Source organism: Halyomorpha halys, unplaced genomic scaffold (assembly GCF_000696795.3).
Source record: "Halyomorpha halys isolate HHAL.00 unplaced genomic scaffold, Hhal_1.1 Scaffold209.1, whole genome shotgun sequence".
Taxonomy (NCBI): Eukaryota; Metazoa; Arthropoda; class Insecta; order Hemiptera; family Pentatomidae; genus Halyomorpha; species Halyomorpha halys.
The window spans coordinates 970,517-977,508 of record NW_027115831.1 but is presented as its reverse complement, the minus strand read 5'-3'; positions in this window follow the sequence as shown (position 1 = coordinate 977,508).

Here is a 6,992-nt window from a genome sequence, read left to right as displayed (position 1 = left end):
CATTTTAATTATGTTTCGGCCATTTTCAAACTCTTTTGTTCTTATATTCCTGTTTTTACAAAAAGAATGAAAAAAATATATATATAATTTTAATTTTATACAATCTAGTCGTTAGCAGATTTTTTCTTCAATTAAAATAAATTATATCTAATTATGTACTAGCACTGTTTATGGGCCGCCCATAGCTCAGTGGTTAAGACACAGTCTTATTAATTTGATGTCTATTGGCGGTGCCGGTTCGAATCCGGTCTGGGACGTTGACTTTTTTCATTGAGTGGCGGTCCCACAAAATGAAGAACTTTGACCCTCAACCACGGTTAGGTAGTATAGGACACCAATGGGAGTCTTGGCCGAAATAAAATAAATAAAAATCCCTCTTTATTAATACTTACCAATAATATTATTATTACGTCAACAACATTGCTGATAAGTGAGTGTTATTAATGTTGAGATTATTTGCAATTAAAAATATTTATATTTAAATGAAATAGTGACATAAGTAGGTTAAAAATTAAAACTGTACCACTACAACCCATGAAGTTTGTAACAGTACTTTGTAAGGAAGTACAATTACTAGACCAACGTTTGTGCAAGGAGGTGATTTGGTTATAATCACACTCGACCGGCAGATTTTTACCCAATTAAGGGATCCCAATTTTTGAGGCTGGGTGGACCCCAAGAGGCCTCCAGAACCCACAAGGTTGACTCACGGCTACAGTGTAACAAAACAATTTTCTGCCCAGCCAGATTCGAACCTGGGTAAGGAGTTAGTAGCCTTGCCATAGTGCCAACGTACTCATTCGACATAAATAGGTTAATTTAACTAATTATATTAGACCTGGGGAGAACAACATGCTAATTTTTAATAGTCGGATGTGAGACTGTGGAATTATATGTCCTTGATGATGTCCATTTGTTGTCCGTGAAGTGACCAGTTGGACGAAACATTGGACATTTGAAGTATTAATAGAGCGATGAACCATCATTGGATATAATCTATTTTATTTGAATAATAATAACCAGTATTTAACAAATTATAAGATTATATAGGGATTTTTCCTTATATAATTCCTTATAATTATATATATAATATATTATATAATTCCTTATATAATTCCTTATATCCTTCAGTCATTTGGATTGATGGTTATTAACTGAATATTAATATTAATTATGATTTAGGAGTTAATGAGCCGAATTATATAGGTTGTCATTCAACTCTTATTAAATTAAATTAATTTTAATTTTCTATACCATATATTGTTTATTTATTAGGGAGATTTTATTTATTTTTCCGTTTATATTGCATCTACCTAAAGCTATATTAATACTTTAACATCTCAAAATTCCACAATTCATCCATTTATGTCCAGAAACAGGGAGTTGAAGCCTTAGAAAATGAAAATAAATTTATAAGCAGTTTCGGTACGAGTAGAATCTCTAAATTATATCATTATGATTTATTATCATTAATATGTTGGTCACATTTGGTCACTTTATTTCAGAACTGATCGGTATCAAAACACAGAATGTCTGTAATATTAATACGAATTAAGTCAATGAAATCCTGTCCTTTCTTTGCAGTCTCAATTTAGGTTTTGTGTTTCGTAATTGAAAAAAAAAAAAAAAGTGACTATAACAAAGTTTTATTTATCAGGCAATATTGGTTTCATTTCAGTACAAGTATTTAGCTTTTTAAAAATAAATTTAAGGATGGAAGAAGAGATATAATCGTAACCGAGATAGGCTGTAATAAGTAGTGTAATGTAATAAAAGGAATTTAACATGGACAGAGAAAACTTAATCTAACATTTACGAACCGGCTCGGGTGTAATTGGCCATAATGATTGAATACATATTATTAGAATAGATAATGATCAAATGGCTGTCCGTTTCACTTTATCTCCTGAGGACTTCATTAGTCGAAGATAATTCTTGTCCAACCCTACCATTTCGATATGAGGCATCTGATTCCAACACTAATAAGGCTCATATTTATGTGGAAATATATCATTAAATATATTTACCAATTTCAGCCAAGAATGTCTGAGAGCTATTTCCATTTATATCAGTGTCGTTTGCAGTTTAAAGTGAAATCTTATTTGGAACTTCGATTGTTTGGAAATATCTATTCCTTGATTCATGGGATTTTGTTTTTAGAAAGCATTATGAAAAATAGCTTATACTTTAGAACAAGTACATAGCCAATAGCTCATGACGTATAATTTCAAACCTGTAAAATATTTATGGAGATGATTAAAACGTTTTTACATTATATGCATATGGCTTGGAGTAACTGATATCCTATTTCCAGGTCTTAAAGAACGTTAGTGTGAAAAACAAACTAAAGACTTTATGAAACGAGGGTGGATATAAATTATTTTGATAAAAAAAAATCATGTTAAGTGTAATAGAGCTATTTACGTTCAGTAGTTCCCGATATACATTTTTTTTTTTTTTTTAAACTAACATTTCATAACGAAAAATCAGTGTTTAGTGAATTTATTTTTAGATAACTGTATCTCAGGAAACTTTAGACGTACAGATGTCTGCCAGCACTCAAAGTAAATCTGTTTTAATCTATTATTAAGTAGTTTATGACATTTTTCTTCTTAGAATTAGTATATTTTATGATATTTGCCCTCATAAATTCAGAAGATGTTAATTTCTCTTTGCTCTGACAAAATATTTGCTTTATGAAAAACTAAATCTCGGGAACCTTGAGACTGATTGAGATGTCTGCCAGCACTCAAATTACATCTAGTTAAATATACTATAAAATAGTTTATGACAATTATCTTCACAGGTACAGTAGTTTTCATGATATTGGCTTAAATAAATTAATTTCTAGTTGTTTGGACAAAATATTACATTCATATTCATATTCAAATATCATAAAAACTACTTATCTCCTAGAAGATAGGCTACTTTATTATGATCATTTGAAACTACCGATTTTTAGTTATTTTGTCATGAAATATTGATTTTTTTCCAAAACCTGTATTTCGAAAACTATTGAGCGTACACAGCTCTATTATTGCTCATTTTAGAAAAGTAACTTTATTTTAAATGATGTTCTGTTATGTTTTCTAATAATTTACCTAGATTTAGTGATATAGAGCTTCGAATAACAGATTGTTTTTTTTTTAACGTTTTGAAACAGCTGGAACTATACTTGGCAGACTCATCAATTTTGACTCGTAATTTTACATAGTTTTCAGTAAAATAATAAAAAATTTGGATTTTTTCCCCTCCTTTTGGGCTTTTGTACTATTATGGTGTAAACTATTTATTAATAATGAAATTAAGTTGATCAACTAAACCTAATTTGATTGTGTGGATTAGTACATAAACGGTTCCAAATCAATTTCATTAAATTTCTTTATCTCCTCTCGCTCGCGATAAATTATTTTCCTTGGTAAATCTTTATACGAGTTTCGTTCCAAGTCAGAAAACAGTTAGAGTAAAATGATTCTAATTTGTTAAATTCCATTCACTACTTTCATTTATCAATGCAAAATAGGAATTTCTTGTTCGCGGTTATATTCACGTAGATGTAATTCTAAAATTCCATTAACCTTGATATATAGGAAATTATTTACTCAGAAGAAATCCGCTGAAAAGTGATAATTTCCAGACAACAAAATAAGAATATATAAAAAAAACAAGAAGCATATTTTGTTAAATACGTTTTCGATATACATTATTGCATTAATAATGTGCAGTGTTTAAAGTTAATACGGACAATTTAAAGATATTATTAAGGTGTTTGAGTCTAACCTTACCACATATTAACTTATTAGTGCAATTTATAATTTTCTTATAATTATGTTATATTTCATTACAATGAAAGGTTTCGATTTTAAAAGGATGCCAATCTGAAATTAATTTAAGGTGAATGTAAATTTGTTAAAATTCAAAGGCAAAATTATTTCATAAATTTTAATTTATAAACTAAATATCATAAGTTTCGGTTAATATGTCAGCCTCAGTAAAAAAAAATGTCAGTTATGTTAAAAAATATTTAACTGGGTACTTTCTTATTTCTTTGATTTCCAATAATTGATCTTGATTCACCAAATGACAATATCCGCATGTATTTTTTCTTAACTTCACATAATTTATTTATTATATTACAATTTAGCAATGTTTGTGTGTGCTTAGTAATAGATACTATTGGATCCTTATTTTTATCACATTCTGTATCATCTAGTTTTATTCTCATTAATTTATTATTTCACTAATTGTAAATTTACAGCTTTATTATTCACTTCGTAATCCTTTCAGTTATTTTTATTATTATAATTTTTTTTTTTTAATAATTATTATTTTATTTTTATTTTTTACTATATTTTTATTTTAGTAGTTGTTAATTAAATTAATTATTGTATCACTTGAGATCAATTCATATTGTACTTATCTAGATTAAAAATTGTATAGCCTTCACAACACCCTAATAGTCTAAACTGTAATATTTGCATTTCATTTGTCTAACATTTTTATGTGTTATATTGGCACCGATCGACACAACACAGAATGTTGTCATCTGGGGCCTGTTTCATAATAAAACCTAATAGTATTAGTTCATAGTACAAGTGTAGAAATTAGTGTGGTAATAATACTAATACTTATTTTTTTTCATGATAGGAATGACTATTAGTGATATTACAGGAATTAAAAAATACTAAAGTACAAGTTACTATTGTACAAGTCTGTGTAATTGAATTAAGATAAATCTACAAGACTAATAGTATTAGTTTGTACTTTATTATGAAACAGGGCCCTGGTCGGACCATATTGGATTTATTTTTTTAAATGAATAAAATAAATAAATTAAAAAAAAAAAATCCTTTACCTTAGTAGTTTGTGTCTTTGAGTATGCGCAACTGAAATTGTTGTTTCTGAGGATGACATATTAGGGACTATTAATATCCTCACAATAGTTTTGAAGCCTTCATTTCCTTAGCCAGGCATGGTGTACCTGGCGTTGTCAATTATGACTTGTGTTTTGCCGATGGTGTTATTGAAGCCGGTACCGCTCCTCCGACCCGAGGATCCGTTGCCGTTGATAAGAAGACATTAATCGAGGCCGCAGCTCGCTAATAGATAATTAAGAGAGGAACAATGGCGACCTCCTAGCGGCTCTTTGTGCTAACTCGATTAAGCCGTCGCTCCGGGAGGTCGTAAGCGCCGAATTAGCCGCAGCCTATAAATCGCCATTCTCTTATTAATAACGACCCTTGACGTCTCATAAATTATTAATAATAAATCACCCTATAGAGGCTAATTTAGATATCGCTCCGTTGTCCGTCTGTTCCGGCAGATAGCAGATGTATCATCATCATCCTCGATATCGATATTAGGGACCGAAGGAATTTATTGTCAATTTTGACCTGATTATTTTCTGTCATTGAGTTAAAACTCATCTAAACGCGCTGTGATTCCGCCTGCTCCGATAGCAATATCTTTACTTGAAAATAGTTATGTCGATATTGCCCTTTGAGAATCACATACCTAAAACCACATACTCCGCAACTGACGGATATATGTCGATTTTATCCAAAATTAAAATGATCTGTTTTGTATACACCTATTATACATTTTAAAATTATTTGTTATATGTAAACTTGGTACACACTTGAAAAGTAAATAGTAATGAATTGCAAATGGCTCATTAATTTTATTAACAGGAGTAATAAATATCTTTATATTCAATTTAGTCTGTTCTGTAACCATCATCTAAATCTGATGCGGTGTGCTTGTCACAAAACCTTTGAGTTGAAATGAATCCTAGCTTGTTTCAAAACTCAAACTTTTTCAATAGTTACGATCTCAATAGTTCTCTTTATAATTATTTTTATTACTTAGGGAAAAAAATACAATTACTTTGTTTTCTTTTTCCCATGGTTGTTGTTATAATAGCCAAAACTGACTCAATAAATTGATATTTTTATTAGTCTATTTTTGTAATGAGAGGTGAATTATTATTAAGTATGAATGTTTAAAAAAAAAAAAAAAAAAAAAAAAGCATGTTTGGACTGTCTAACTAATGATTTGATAGCTGATATTAAAAAACACTTGATTGTACAGTGTTTAACAGGTTTAATCAAAATTGTTGTAAATGGAGAATGTTAAAAAAGTTTTTTGTTTTTTTTTATAATATGTTATGAATTATAATATAATCATAATAAATAACTTTATATTACCATTGATTTTGAAGTGGAACATCCAGTTAGTCAATTTTACTGCAAAAGTTGCTGTCTAATCTCAATCACTTATCTAATACAAAAAAATATGTAATTTTAGTTTCGTATAAATATCTCGAAATGAACACCATTTATAATTTGATTAAAAAATTCTTGAAACCTGAAAGCTGTTATTAAAAGTTACTTTCTATTAGAAAACATTGAGGAAATTTAAGATACAACTGTTTTTAGAATACTTAGTTATTTGTATCGTGTGATTGATTTCTCTTTAATTTGTATTATTCAGTTTGTATGTCAGTATAATTGATAACGCCATGTTTATTTACTAAAACAAATTATTGACTAAAATGGCAATAAAGCCCTAATTATTGAATATATTGTTTATCAAACTAACGCAGCTGTACACCGATGTAATCAGGCATTAATGGTGGACGGAAATTGCTAGGGGTTGGTGGTGCTCCGGAAATGGAACTGTTATTGTTTGAGCCTCTCACGGTACTGGTTCCTCAATTACCGTAACCGCTCCCGTCGCTGTTAAACTGCTCTGTGCACACCTTTCTTGGACTAGAGATGCAATGGTGTGTTAAAAGATCGCACATTGAACTACTGTACTATATCCTGCCCACAACGGACCCCTTACCTACGGCTAAACCTTACCTACCGCACCTGAACGGCGGGATTATGACCATATAATCAATATGGCGATGTTTCGTCCACCTTCTGTGGCAATTTTCACGGTAAAATCAGTTTAACGGAGGGAGATTCTATTGGCTCTCAGGGCGCTGA